At 32.0% G+C, this 16745-nt stretch overlaps 1 long non-coding RNA gene across 2 annotated transcripts; it reads left to right on the plus strand.

Annotated features, from left to right (window-relative positions):
* Positions 1 to 416: 416 nt before the first annotated feature.
* LOC132753188 (uncharacterized) lies at positions 417 to 9132 on the plus strand. Of its 2 annotated transcripts, XR_009628920.1 has the most exons (4): positions 417 to 490; positions 802 to 889; positions 1631 to 1663; positions 5496 to 9132. It is a non-coding gene; the product is annotated as an uncharacterized LOC132753188 (long non-coding RNA). The 2 variants fall into 2 exon arrangements; XR_009628919.1 differs by lacking the exon at positions 5496 to 9132 and having other exon boundaries at positions 1631 to 5487.
* The last annotated feature ends 7613 nt before the right edge of the window (positions 9133 to 16745 follow it).

The following is a 16745-nucleotide window of genomic DNA, read 5'->3' on the forward strand; positions in this document are numbered from 1 at the left end:
ATTTGAAGTCCTAGCAAGATCTGGAAGGAACTTACACTTTGTCCCAATATCACTTTAACATGAAAATATAGACAAAAGGCCGCCCTTGTCAGTATGACACAAGATAGACAGAGAACAAAGAAATGTGACCCCATAAAAGAAGGTATAGGTAAGTAGTTCTATACAATAGATACAAAATGAGACCAAATTTGAAGTCCTAGCATGACCAGGATAAAAGTAACAGTTAGTCTGAAAATATAGACGAAAGGCCGCCCCTGTCAGTATGACACAAAATAGACAGAGATCAAAGAAATGTGACCCCTTAAAAGTGGGTATAAGTGAGATAGCTACCAAACGAGACCAAACCCCTTAAAAATTGTGTTCCATATTAACTCCTCCAAAATTAAAAATAAAATGATAAGTATTATTTATTTTCAGAAACCAGCTGTTCAAATGCCGACAGATGAAGTGGTTCTGTTGAATGGCATAACATTTGGGGTTTTGACACCTGGTAAGAAAGAAATGTTTCAGAATTGGAGAAAGTTTTATATTGTAAGATTAACAATTATGCTACTTTTTTAATATAAATAAGTACCTTGTATGGAAATATCAGTTATAGTATTTTATTAATTTTTGTTGTCAAAAGGTTGCTATTACATGTAGTTATTCCCGATATGACAGATTGTAATGGAGCAAACAAATTATTTATATTTGATAGAAAATGTCAGCTGATTGAATTTTTTTTTTTAATTTTGGAAATAGTATGTGACCATAATATTATGTTTACTGTGCATACCTTGATTATGTTGTAAATTTTAACAGTGAAGGAGAAGAAAATCCATATGTGTTTCAAGACTTGCCCAAAGTAGAAGAAACACAATATTTTTTTGAAGAAAAGCCTGTTAGCATGGTAAATATAGACATAGTTGTATACCTGAATTATTCCAATTTCTTAAGGATTTTCAGACATACTGGCAAATATAATTTCAACTATAATTCAATTTATTTTCCAAATAAGAAACTTCTCATTATATTTACAGAAGAATTGAGCTTTGTTTTTGTACATTTTTTAAAAAAGAAAAGAAACTAAAAATGACAGGGCTTTATTCTATTGTTGATCATCCCTTGTATGCTTCCTGCAGAACTACAGCACATGTTTGGTAAATTCATTGTGTGAAACTGCAACATTTCCTCATTTATACATTTCTTATTTAAGCTGAATTTTATGGCATAAATTTAAACATTCATATCAATTCAGTGTTGAATGCCATTACATGTTATGAGGACATGTATGAGACATGCACACCTCACCGAAATGGTATTCATCTGATGCTTTCTGTTTTTTAAATCTATTCAGTTTAAGCAGTGTTCTGACGAAAGTTACAGCAAATACAAGTAATACGTAATTTTACATTTTTTATTGATGTATTGAAATATACTGCTGAAATATGTCTAACCCATATTTGTTGTGTAAGTGATTTGCAATTATATTATCGAACGCATAACTTCATGCACTTTATCATTCTGGATCACATTTCTGTGTTTATATTCCTTTTTTATTGTATCCCAATACAAAGTGTTGCATGAGAGATGACGGTAAACAATATGTAATGTTTACTTAGATTTGATATTTCAATATATCTCTTTGCAGATGTGGTGTGAAGCAAAGAATATTAAGAACAAAGTAAGTATGTTGTAAAATGGAAATACCACCATGTAAAAAGTCTGTGGAGTTAAGCGGTACATCCTGTGCTAATATATGTCTTTCATTGTGTATCTGTGATATTCAAAGCTTGATTGAAATATTTTATTTTTTATTTTTTGTCTGATATCTGTGATGTTAAATCAATCAGTATTAATGTTATTATTTAACATGAGTGTGTGAAATTGTCTGATATGTCATAGTGTTTCCCTCCCATAATATTAAAATATTCTGGTGAATCACAGCCACAAAGATACCAATTCATTTGTACATACACTGAATTTCTATGAAATTTGTTTTCAATACTGCTAAAAATTTTATTTGTAATGTATGTAATGTATGTAAACAATATATGACTCAAGCACATACTAGTAGATAAACACTTATTATAACATTTAGCATTTATTTTTAAATTAGTAAATGCTATTTCTTTATTTGACATGGTATTTGGGGATACACATGTACATTATCACCCTCGATAAATATAACCTGTTATACAAGGGTCATTATGTTTTGAGGGAAATATTTGTACAAATGAATTGGTATGTTTGTGGCTGTGAGGGCACAGTTGGTTATTATTATATTCAAACTTCAAAGTGGCCAATGAAGGAAAGATAAGCCGCTACAATTTCCATTGTTCGAAATCTTTAAATGTAACAATGTGAAGCATGTAAGTGTGTTACTTTTCAAAGTACAGGAATTTATATATCATTTCTAAATATGTATTATTACTATATTTATACAGACATGTACAAGTCACTACAGGTAAATCATTGAGTTCAGTTCCAAAACTTTATTGTACATTAATTTATGATGTCACCGTAATTTGAGAAATATGGTGACATAAAACTCTGTTTTACAGTTACTTCAAAAGTTAAGATTATTTTGATTGATTTTAGTTTCTACTTAATGCAGATTTCAAAATATCACCATGTTTCAGTGTTTGTTGGGTTTCAGTTTAATACAGGCAATGAATGGCTGAAGTGTCTGTATGTGGAGCTAAATTTTACACAATACAGACAGAAATCAAATTAAACCATATGTGTCCGTGTTTATAATATTTTATTTACATAGGTCCATGACACTCAATGAGAGGGAAATAAGAATTGGTCATATTATTTATGGCATTCATTAGTGTTTAGTCAGTGTTTTTAGCTCACCTGTCACAAAGTGGCAGGGTGAGCTTTTGTGATCGCTTTACGACCGGCGTCCGTCCGGCCGTCGTCTTTTACTTTAAATGTCATCTCCTCATAAACCACTAAGCCAATTTCATCCAAACTTCACAGGAAAGTTCCTTTGGTGGTCACCTTTAAATATTGTTCAAAGAATTTAATTCCATGCAGAACTCTGGTTGCCATGGCAACCGAAAGAAAAAACTTAAAATATCTACTTTTAAAAAACCCAAAGAGCTAGAGCTTAGATATATGGCATGCAACATCTTCTAGTCAGTGTCTACCAAGTTAGTTCAAATAAAAGCCCTTGGGTAGAAATTGGCCCCGCCCCAGGGGGTCATTGATTTTCCCTATATGCATATAGTAAAAACTTAAAGAATCTTCTTTTAAAGAACTCAAAGAGCTAGAGCTAAGATATTTAGCATGAAACATCTTCTAATGGGTGTCTACCAAGTGTGTTCTAATTATAGCCCTGGGGTCAAAATTGGCCCCGCCCCGGGGGTCATTGATTTTCCTTATATGTGTTTTGCAAAAACTTAAAAAATCTTCTTTGAAAAAACCCAAATAGCTAGAGTTTAGATATTAAGGGTGAAACATCTTCTAGTGAGTGTCTACAAATTTTGTTCAAATAAAAGCCCTGGGGTCAAAATTGGCCCGCCCCGGGGTCATTGATATTCCTTATATGTGTATAGCAAATTGATATTCCTTATATGTGTATAGCAAAAACTTAAAAAATCTTCTTTGAAAAAAACCCAAATAGCTAGAGTTTAGATATTAAACATGAAACATCTTCTAGTAAGTGTCTACAAAGTTTGTTCAAATAAAAGCCCTAGGGTCAAAACTGGCCCTGCTCCAGGGCTGTCATTGTTTTTAACTTATTATGTGTATAGTAAAAACTTAAAAAAACTTCTTTTAAAAAACCCAATGAGCTAGAGCTTAAATGTTTAGCATGAAACATCTTCTTATGGTAGTCTACCAAGTTAGTTCAAATAAAAGCCCTTGGGTTAAAATTGGCCCTGCCGGGGGTGGCAGGGGACGAAAAGATCATTGTTTTTATTATATGTGTGTAGTAAAAACTTAACATCATGAAACATCTTCCAATGGGTGCCTTCCAAGTTTTTTCAAATAAAAGCCCTGGGGGTCTAAACTGGCCCTGCTCCGGGGGCCTATATACAGGTGAGCGACCTCAGGGCCATCATGGCCCTCTTGTATAATGTTCATGTCAATCACTTGGTTTTGAAAGTAAATAAGTGGGTGGTCTTAATTTTCATGACACAAAGAACCTTTTAAAAATGGTCTAAATAGTGGGGTGGTCTTAATTCTGAGGTTATCTTAAGTAGTGATTCCAATGTACATTGAATGTATGTGTCAGGTATCAGTCCAAGTTGCATAATCTTATTAGTCAGTCAAGCTGATCCGAAAGATATGACCATTTATTTTTCTCCATGATGCATACAATGGTCTCATTGACATCCTGCACATCAAAATTGTATCATAAAAAAATCGACTTGCAAACATATTTAGTACATTACTGAATTCAAAATTAATTGGTCACCTTTTGGATAATAATGACATTTAAGGACATGATTGGTGACATTGCCCGGGTCCATACTTTCAGTGACTGAAAGGGTGGATGGACCCTCATTAAGCCTAGAAAACATACAGACATTAAATGTAATCAAATATCAATCAATTACTCGCTTAAAGTAATTGTAATTTAATTGATTACAGAGGCAAGTCTGAGTAATCAAACTTAATCAATTACAATAAAATCTGAAAGTACATTTGTAATTGTAATTAAAGAAATTACATATACTGATCAATGTAATCAACCCCAGGTCTGATCCAGTCACTCTCTAGCTTGCATCCAGGAGAAAGCAGTACTGGTGTCATGTGATGAGGTACAGTCATGACCACAGTGGACCTTGAACCCCTTACATCTGGAATGAGAAGTGCATGTGTTGACATGAAATCGTACCTGTATCTATATAAATTTTCAAATGCCCAGAATGAAAGATTTTTGAATTGTATTAAAGTGTCACTGGTCTGGTGAGTCTAAAAAATTGTAGACATTTATACAGGTGTGATAGCTTCCGGTAAAAGGGAATGAAGAGAAATGGACATTCATTTTCAAAAATAGTGTTAGCTTTGCCTGTTTATGCTATTTAAAAAGAAGTTAAAAAGTATAATCTGTTTAACAGTTTCATTCACATTGAATTTAGATGAAATCTTTAAAAATCCTTTTTTGACTATCCTAGTCAAAAATGAAATATCCGCCAATTCAGATATGTCTGTCTTCAAAAACAGAAATAACTTGTTAAAACTTATTTCGTATTTGTTTTTAAAGCTTCAACAGTGTTTTGAGCATCATTCTTTACTATAAACCAATGTGACCATTATGAAGGTTAATATAACTAAGATAGAATATGAATTTCTGTAAATTGTGATATTTTAAATTTGTGTAAATTATGCGCTATTAGCCATTGTCAGTTTAACTTCATTAGTATTTGACATAGTGTAAGGAAACCTAACAGTAATTTGATAAGGATCGATGTTTTCACCTTGAATACGTCATTCAATAAATTTTGTGGAAATAAATATTGTTCTTAAAATTTTATCCTTTATTCTGTTTAGTTTTTCAGGTGTAAAAATTATATCTCCATTGGACATATTTCCTGTTCTGTCAAATTCAGTGGTTGGTGTGGTTCATCACAGGTACTATTTCATTTCCACTTACTTTGAACAGAAATCATATTGGAAACCCAGATTTATGCTCATAAAGGTGGGCATATAAAAATTTTGAGATTTTTCTTCAAAAAGAGGGAGATTTTAGAATTTGCAATAAACAAAGAAGAAAGTTTTGACATCTAAAAGAGGGATGTTATCATTTGCTTTTTTGAGTGCCAGATGAATGTAGAATGATTTAAAAATGTATTTAATCATCATAACAGTACAGTTCACTATGTACTTAAGTTTCTGTATTAACTTGTTAGTGTGTTAACTGGATTTTTAGAAAGTACAGTTGTGATAGTCTGTCTGTAACAGCCACATTTATATTTGGTTGCAAAATGACATTCTCTTTTAATATGATCATATGTTGTAAAATATTTCATGTCCTCTTTCCATGATATACTTTTTCACCATTAATTCACCTAATGACACTTAAGCAATAATAGTTCAGATAGAAATATTCAATATTTCAAGGAAAATGGTCAATATAATGAGATGTTTTTAAAATGCTCATGCTCACTTTGTTTGATTGTGATTGTCTGGCTTTTTAACCATGTGAATGCGTTATTTGAAAAAAGGTGTAGCATCAATCAAAAAATGTTGAGACTAAATTTTTGCTCAGATTTTGTAGCTATCGTATACTTGAATTTACTTGTACCATATTTTATTGGATCACATTTGTTGGTTAAATGACCATTTGTGTAATACTGACAAGGGCGGTTCTTTATTTTATATTTTTATGTGATATTGTGACAAAGTGTACCTCCATCTAAGTCATGATAGAAGTTTAAATTTGGTCTCATTTTGATGCTATTGCAAAGTACTACATACCTGTACCCACTTTCATTGGGTCACATTTCTTTCTTCTCTGTCTATTTTGTGTCACACTGACAGGGTGGTGCTTTATTCTATATTATTATGTGAATGTGATATTGTGACAAAGTGTAACTTCCATCTAGGTCATGCTAGGACTTTAAATTTTTCTCTCATTTTGTAGATATTTTAGAGTACTACATACCTGTACCCGCTTTTATGGGGTCACATTTCTTTATTTATATCTATTTTGGGTTATACTGACAGGGCGGTCCTTTATGCTATATTTTTATGTGAATGTGATATTGTGACAAAGTGTAACTTCCATCTAGGTCATGCTAGAACTTTAAATTTGGTCTCATTTTGAAGCTATTATATAGTACTACATACATGTACCCTCTTTTATTGGGTCACATTTCTTTATTTTTTGTCTATTTTGGGTTATTCTGACAGGGGCGACCTTTTCTCTTTATTTTCATGGGAATGTGATATTGTGACAAAGTGTAACTTCCATCTAGGTCATACTAGAACTTTAAATTTGTTCATTTTGAAGCTATTATATAGGACTTCATACCTGTACCCTCTTTTATGGGGTCATATTTTTTGTCTATTAGGGGCGGCCTTTTCTCTATATTTTTATGTGAATGTGATATTGTGACAAAGTGTAACTTCCATAAAGGTCAAGCTAGGACTTTAAATTTGGTCTCATTTTGTAACTATTATATAGGACTTCATACCTGTACCCCCTTTCATGGGGTCACATTTCTTTATTTTTTGTCTATTTTGGGTTATTCTGACAGGGGTTGCATTTTCTTTATATTTTTATGTGAATGTGATATTGTGACAAAGTGTAACTTCCGTCAAGGTCATGCTAGGACTTTAAATTTGGTCTCATTTTGTAGATATTATATAGTACTACATACCTGTACCCCCTTTCATGAGGTCACATTTCTTTATGTTTTGTCTATTTTGAGTCATACTGACAGGGGCGGCCTTTTCTCTATATTTTTATGTGAATGTGATATTGTGACAAAGTGTAACTTCCATTTAGGTCATGCTTGGACTTTAAATTTGGTCCATTTTGACTCTATTATTATTGAACTACATACCTGTACCCCCTTTTATGGGGTCACATTTCTTTATTTTTTGTCTATTTTGGGTCATACTGACAGGGGCGGCCTTTTCTCTATATTTTTATGTGAATGTGATATTATGACAAAGTGTAACTTCCATCTAAGTCATGCTAGAACTTTTAATTTGGTCTCATTTTGAAGCTAATATATAGTTTTACATACCTGTACCCCCTTTTATGGGGTCACATTTCTTTATTATTTGTCTATATTGTGTTATTCTGACATATTGAAGCTATTATGTAGGACTCATACCTGTACCCCCTTTCTTGGGGTCACATTTCTTTATTTTTTGTCTATTTTGGGTTAATCTGACAGGGGCGGCCTTTTCTCTATATTTTCATGTGAATGTGATATTGTGACAGAGTGTTGCTTCCATAAAGGTCAAGCTAGGACTTTAAATTTGGTCTCATTTTAAAACTATTATATAGGACTTCATACCTGTACCCCCTTTCATGGGGTCACTTTTCTTTATTTTTTATCTATTTTGGGTTATTCTGACAGCGGCGGCCTTTTCTCTTTATTTTCATGGGAATGTGATTTTGTCACGAAGTGTAACTTCCATCTAGGTCATGCTAAGACTTCAAATTTGGTCTCATTTCGAAGCTATTGCATTGTACTACATAAATGTACCTGCTTTCATGGGGTCACATTTCTTTATTCTCTGTCTATTTTTGGTCATACTGGCCTTTATTCTATATTCTTATGTGAATGTGATATTGTGACAAAGTGTAACTTCCATCTAGGTCATGCTAGAACTTTAAATTTGGTCTTATTTTGAAGCTATTATATAGTACTACATACCTGTACCCCCTTTTATGGGGTCACATTTCTTTATTCTCTGTCTATTTTGTGTCACACTGACAGGGATGGCCTTTTCTCTATATTTTTATGTGAATGTGATATTATGACAAAGTGTAACCTCCATCTTGGTCATGCTAGAACTTAAATTTGGTCTCATTTTGAAGCTATTGCATAGTCTTACATACTTGTACCCCCTTTTATGGGGTCACATTTCTTTATTTTTTGTCTATTTTGGGTTATTGTGACGGGGGCGGCCTTTATTCTATATTTTTATGTGAATGTGATATTGTGACAAAGTGTAACTTCCATCTAGGTCATACTAGAACTTTAAATTTGGTCTCATTTTGAAGCTATTATATAGTACTACATACCTGTACCCGCTTTCATGGGGTCACATTTCTTTAATCTCTGTCTATTTTGGGTCATACTGACAAGGGCGGCCTTTTCTCTATATTTTTATGTGAATGTGACATTTTGAATAACTTAACTTTTTTCCAGGTGATTGTACGACTTTAAATTTTGCCTCATTTGTAGCTATTATTTAGTACATACTTATGGGGTTATATTTCTTTATTCTCTGTCTATTTTGTTTCATCCTACTTGTAGTGCAACTGTTGACCACAAGAAACTTTGTATACATACATGATTGTAACCTTTAACTTGTGTTTCAACTTTTGCGAAAGATATTGTCTGTATGATTTCTTTTATATGAACCGCTTTAATTAAAATGTAAGATCATGTTTACGGTAGTATGTGATTGTGTTAAAATGAGGAATTGTTGAATAAATCTTACTGAAATTTATTGTGAGTATTTTTTGTAAACCAAACAAGACTCCAACCCATGGTTATTGTTCTCGGGACAGTAATTAGTATACTGAGCAAGCACATTATTTTAGTAACAATTGATATTTAATCCAAATGTTTACTTAAATAAGGTGCTTTCTAATTGGATTGATAACTGATCTATTAGCAAGACAGATGATGAGATCAATGAAAAAAAACCACAGTGCATTGTGATGTTACAATCCACCCCAGTTAATGTGTTACAAAGCAGAAATTTATAATATCAAAGTCAGAGATAAATGACACATCCTATCAAGTGACGGCATGCCTAGGTGTCCGACAAGACCTGATATAATTATTGTCACCAAGGATACAAATTTGATTTCAATTGCTTTATTATGCATCTGCTATAAATAGCAATACAATACAATACAAAGCTCATTTTCATCCGATGAATGAACCGTATATTAACAAAATCAAGTTATTGACCTAAAAATCAATAGCAGTGTTTAACCGAGAGCTTATTGGTCGATAGCGCTGTAATTCTAAAATTCATAAAAAATACAAGGACAGGTAACTCGTTCGCTGTTATCGGTCGTTACGTTATCGGTCGCCAGTTTGTGCTTATTGAAAATCCCGGGATCGCCTATAGAAAAGCCGGGACCCGGGATCGTATTAGGGATCCCGGAAATTGGCCAGTTCAAGAATATAGTTTTTAGAAAAGCCGGGATCGTATTAAACCATATAGGGATCCCGGGAATTAACCAGTTCAAGAATATAGTTTTCAGAAAAGCCGGAATCGTATTAAAATATTTAGAGATCACAGGAATTGGCCAGTTCAAGAATATAGTTTTCAGAAAAGCTGGGATCGTATTAAAACATATATAGAGATCCCGGGATTTGACAAATTCAAGAATAAAGTCTTTAATTTTTCCAATTAATTAGGCATATAATTATTGTGAGTTCCGCATTTTTTGTTTGTTAATGAATAGCTCTTAATATATTTATATCCAAAGTTAAATTAATTTAACGTTCATTACATACAGGGTCTTTCAAATATTCTATTTGAAAGACCCTGTTACATACTATAAAAAATAAAAACTTTAACGTTTAATCGCCTTTCATTACGACAATAATCAACACAAATATAGTTTATTAGTTTTCCCTCTATATCTAATTAATACGATCCCGGATCCCGGGCGTCCCGGATCCTGGGATTTCCCCCCCCCACCATATTTCCTACGGCGATTTTGTTACAGATAATCTGATTGGCTTATTGAAATACAAGAAAGTGTTTTTAAATACAGTAATTATACTCAACAGTCATCACTTATTTCACGGTAATGGCATATTTTTATGTGACCATTGTTAAAATTGGATAGAATTGACAACAAAGTTTTTGTGCAATCTATAGATTTTTACGTAAAACAAAACAACATTTTACAAACTTCTGCAAAAGCAACATTAAAATTGTGCATACGTCTGAAACAATCATCATTTTCTAAATGTTCTTGGTTGTTGAAAAAATAAATTTTGAGTAACAATGTAAAGATACTTATAATATTTAAAATTATGCTAAATAACATGTAGAAATTTTAACTGAAAATATGAAAAAACTGAAATAAAACACTATTACCGCGATTTAAATGATGACATACTGTTTTCAAAATGGCCGACATATGGTCTACGTTTGGCTCATTTAAACTGATTTTGACTAAAATAAATTGTTGTTTCCTCGTGTCATGCAGCAGCAAATACCTATATGTTACAGCTTATGACAATTTTTGTATCATAAGTTTTATGTTTTGTTTAATTTTTTGCTTCAAAGCGTTAAGTACCGTGAACTAAGAGGAGCACAGTAAATTATATAAGTTCATGAATTTTTTTGGCAATAACAATTATCTTGGTGTATATTTAAGATATTCAAAGTCTTTACATGGCACTACAAAAACTAACATGTTTTTATTTAAACCCCTGAACAGCATAAAAAGTCAACGCTTTAATTTCTATGTCAAAAATAAATATCTAGAAAATCAGCATCAGTCATTTATTTTAACATTTAATATGTTTTATCTAGTTGACATCTATATGTTTTATCTAGTTAATATCTTTACCATTCTAGGCAATTCTAACTACCTTAAAATTGTAGCAGATTACATGACGTCACGTCCGGCATAACATGTTTAAATTGACGCTCCGGAAAAAAATCAACAAATTATTTATTAATTCAAGTGAAAAAATATTTTTCGTCAAAAATTATATATTTTTCGAAAGCGCAGAAGAATACAAGTCTGAAGATGTAAATATCGATGTTATCGAGCGGATCTTTACAGAAAATTCAGAAGTCAGAAAATTGAACAAAGAACGAATATGAATTCGATGAAGATTTTGATAATAGCTCTTCTTTGTACGTGCATTCAACATGATTCGGTTTACCAGAAAATCACAACGGATCAAAGGTTTACAGATTTTGATGTAGAAGCGGCGGATTCTAATTTATATGGTAAATTGATCACAAATGAACAATTAACTTTGAGCAGAAAAATCACTGTAGAAGAAAATTCAGAAAAAGTTTTATTTGCTAATTATCAGTTTACAAGCGAAAGCATCTCTTATTATCATCAAATTCTATATCATTATATATACTCATACAAGGCGAGCTTTTACTTCGGTCAATTTAGCAGCTACGGTGAAGATTCTTTTAGCGCTGGCAGGTGATATTGCGCTAAATCCAGGACCTATCCACAACCCGTGCACATCATGCAAACGGGCAATTGCACGGACACATCGTTCAGTTACGTGCGACAAATGTGCGTCTAGATGGCACATTAAGTGTGCTAGGGTGGACCCGACATTATATTCAACATTACAACGTTCCTCAATTAATTGGTCGTGTTTTCATTGTGAGGGTTTCTGCTTTTCGGACTCGTTCTTCGAAGACGACTTTGTTCAGGATGAAATCACAGGACAGACAGTTATTAACGAAACATCACAGACGGCGCCCGAGGATAATGTATTCAAGTGCTTCAGTAACAAATGTCTACATTTTATTCATTTAAACGTAAGATCTATAATTCCGAAAATGTCCGAACTGAAAACGATAGCTAATAACTGCAATGCAGCAATTTTTTCGATATCAGAAACTTGGTTTGACTCTAGTGTGTATGATGGTGAAATTGACATTCAAAATTATACTGTACTAAGAAATGATCGCAATAGAAATGGAGGTGGGTATGTATGTACATTAGAAATGATATTTCTTTCAATGTAAGATATGATTTGTCAAACAACACAAATGAATGTATATTTGTTGAGATACTTTTGCCCCGGAATAAACCTATTATTGTTGGAACATTATATAGACCCCCTAAACAAACCGATTTCACTAAGTTTCTAGAATCAATTTTATCTAAACTTTCTTTCGAAAATGAAATATATATACTTGGAGATATGAATATATGTTTTTTGATAACAAATCTGTTATATTCAGAGAATACTGCAGCATTTTGAGTTTATATAATCTTGAGCAAATTCTAAAATCAGCTAGCGACACGAATTAGTAATACGGGTTCTAGTCTTATAGATCACATTCTCTGCAATTATAAAGAACGAGTGTCTCAGTCTGGGGTTATTCCTCTTGGGTTAAGCGATCATTTTATGACTTTTTGTACAAGAAAGATTGTTAAGAATCCAGTTAATTGTCATAGATATGTTAATATACGATCGCTTAAAAATTACTCTAAAGAAAATTGGATTGCGGAGTTGACTCAAACAAACTGGAGTTCTTGCTTTTATTCTTTAAATGTTAATAACGCATAGAATAATTTTCAGAACATTTTCACTGATTTATTAGATAAGATTGCTCCATTTAAGGAAATTAGACTTAAAAATCAAACTGAACCTTGGATAGATTCAAATATTCTAGATCTGATACATAGGCGAGAGAAAGCATATGCAAGGTATAGAAAAAGTCGTAATAATTCTGACAAGATTTTGTTCAATAAACTTCGCAATGAAGTACAACGATCTATAAAATTGGCAAAATCTGAATACTTCAAAGGGCAAATATTAGATAATAAGAACGACAATAAGAAACTATGGCAGAATATCAAATCCCTTGGTTACAGTAACAATAAAAAAAAGTCCGAATATTAATTGTTCTGTCGATTGATGGTGAAACTTATCACGATCCTTGTAGAGTTGCAAGTCATTTTAATAACTTCTTTACAAATATTGCATCTAATTTAGTACAGAAACTCCCGGCAGCAAAGAATTTTTATAGTGTGGCATCCGATACAATTAAGAATTTTTATAGGAACATATCACAAAACCGAGTTTCACCTTCATCGTGTAAGTGAGGAGTTTGTATATAAAGAATTATGTAGGCTTAATATAAGCAAAAGCACTGGATTAGATGGTATCCCTGCAAAATTTCTTAAAGATGGTGCTGATGTGTTAAAAATCCCTATAACTTATATTGTGAATTCTTCAATAACAGAGGAAGTTGTCCCAGATGATATGAAAATTGCTAAAGTAAAACCTCTACACAAAAAGAATAGTAAGCTAGATGTCGGGAATAACAGACCAGTTATTATTTTATGTATTGTATCCAAGATTCTAGAACGGGCCGTGTATGTACAATTTGAGTCATTTCTAAGAACTAATAATCTAATTTACGAACACCAGTCCGGGTTTCAGAAATCTCATTCAACTGACACATTTCTTATTTACCTACTTGACTATATCCGTACAAATAGCCCCAAAGGGTTGGTATGGTTATGATGGACTTACAAAAAGCATTTGATACCGTCAATCATATTTTGTGTGATAAATTAGATATATTAGGTTTCAAATCTATTTATTGGTTTAAATCATACTTGTCAGGAAGGTATCAGAAAGTAAGTATTGGTAAAGTTTTTTCTGACTCAATTCCTATTACCTGTGGGGTCCCTCAGGGCAGTATTTTGGGTCCTCTTCTATTTCTCTGCTACGTTAATGACATGGTAACTAGTATCGATTCTGATTGCAAGTTAATTTTATATGCAGATGATAGCACAATATTATTTTCGCATAAGGATCCAAAAATTATAGCCCAAAAACTTGGAAAGGTATTGGAACGATGCTCAGATTGGTTAGTTGATAATAAATTATCTCTACACCTGGGCAAGACTGAATGTATGCTATATGGTTCTAAATCAAAAATTAATAAATTAAAAAAAAATTCCATTTCATGTAATGATCAAACAATAAAGTCTTCGTCTGAAGTTAAATATCTTGGTTTGAATATCGATTCGATTGTTACCTATCAGGAGATAAAATTGTCAAGAGCATTCTTTCAAAGGTGAATGAAAGATTACATTTTCTATACCGTTACAAAAATTGTTTATCGGAAGAAATAAAGAAACAGTTATGTCCTGCCCTTTTGCTGTGTCACTTTGGTTATTCTTCATCTTCTTGGTACGTCACTGAGTAAGTCACTAAAGCACAAACTTCAAGTAGCTCAAAATAAGGTTGTGCGCTTTATAAAAGACTACACTCCTAGGACTTCAGTGACAAATAAGGTTCTGTCCGATCTTAAATTATTAAATGTCAATGATAGAGTTAGACAGTTAAGACTCAACCACATTCATAAAGTTTATTACAACAAAAGCCCTTCTTATTTAAAGGAATGGTTACGGTTTGTAGAATATCCAATTTAAGATCTAGTAATTTTAATTTTGTTTTGCCTCAAAATGATTCTTATGTTAAAAATACATTTTTCTACAATGCCATAAAAGACTGGAATTCTTTACCAGACAACATTAGATCAATTGACAATATCCAAACATTTAAAACGAAAGTAAAACTTTTTTTAAGTAATGAAAATGATAAACAAGTGAATAATATGTTTATTCATTATTAAATTGATGTGTAACTTATGATAAGGTTTTGTAACATGTTTATGTTGTACTTGATATGTTTTAGTTTAAACGAAATTTATTTCATTTTGTTTGTGTACAATGTACTTGTCTTATTATATTGAAAAATGTGTCTTGATTGTTGAAAATTGTCATTTATTTTAACTTCTTTATAACTCATTTATTATTATGTTAGTTAGTGTAATAATTTTACAGAAAATGGACCCCATTGGAAATAAGCTTTTAGCTTAATGGGCAATCCTAGGGTTACATAGAACATACTCATTAATTAATCTTATAATTATTTTTGTTGCATTTATGTGTGTGTTATATATATATATATATATGCAAGTTGATATCTGTGATAAAATTGTATGTGTATATGTCTATTCCCTGAATAAATCGATACGATGGTAGTTTTAGCTAAAAGAACTTTATTTTTTCTACCTTAAATACAACCTAACAACATAAAACAAGATCAACACGGAAAGGTAGAACCCACACGATCTAGCAACAAGGACCAGTGACAAGGAACCCATCAGGAACAAAAACAGGGCAGGGACCAGCGACAGAAAAAAAACTAGGGGCAAATAAAATGTACATTACCGTAGACGAGTAAACAACAAGAAGGGTCACAAAAGTGTTACCATATAATAGTATGAAACAAATAATTCAATAAATGATAAATAAATCATTTTATTCAGAAATCTTTCGCAAGGTAACAAGTTGCGTTCTTATAATATAGCTTGTGATTCGAAACAGCGGTCTTCTCTATATGCACTGTCAAACATTTCACTATGTGGACATATGAAAGAGTTTGTAAAATCCCACCCTCATCCACTCCCTGTATTGAATAATTTTCAAGTAAGATTTGGAAAATGGTTCACAAACCCTTATGGAAATTCTAAACTGAAGAATCTTTCGGTTTGTTTATGACATTTCCGTGATAACTATATTGGAAATCTATGGTCTACGGTAAAAGTGGTCTGGGGTTCAAATTCCGGTCCAGAAAACTGAAATTTTATTTGTCTTCTTTATGTGTTGTAATCATTTCTAAAGGTATTAATCTTAATATGCAAAGAAAATGTATGGTTGTTATACATAACTGTTATAGCCAAAACACTAAATGGTAAAACTGATATTTTAACAACTTGTTTATATATCTTTGAAGTTGTTTTTAATATAGGTCTTATAAGATGCCCTACACATGGATACCGATTTAGTTGTTGGAAAAGGTGTTATTCCTGAGTCTGCGAAAAAGGAGGGTCTATTTTACGCACATTCACTTATAATTTGAAGAAAAAATGTTATTTTTAAAGCAAAGATCACTTGTTACTTACTGTCACTAAAAATCTGTATAGGTCCATAAATATCAACAAACTCTACTAAAACATATTCTATATTCAAAAATAATTCTTCTAAATAAATCATGGTGATTGAATTTTGATATAAAATGCAAGCAGGGGGCATGACATTAAACAAATATAAATTGGATAGTGAAATTTGCTAATATCTAAAATAATATCTTATATACTGTCTAAAAATGAATAAAAGTACTATCACAATTTTCAATAAATTGCTTTGTTTCGTTGGGTTCTCACAATATGATTTTCTTGCTTCTATGGGCATTTCTTTTTTATATTTGGATAAACTCTTGTACCAATTGTTAGAACTTCGATTGGCTGAGAATCATTTTATTCACATCGTTTCGTCTTTCTGCTTAAGCAAAATATTG

Source organism: Ruditapes philippinarum, unplaced genomic scaffold, assembly GCF_026571515.1.
Source record: "Ruditapes philippinarum isolate M1 unplaced genomic scaffold, ASM2657151v2 ctg7761_1_1_1_1, whole genome shotgun sequence".
NCBI classification, from domain to species: domain Eukaryota; kingdom Metazoa; phylum Mollusca; class Bivalvia; order Venerida; family Veneridae; genus Ruditapes; species Ruditapes philippinarum.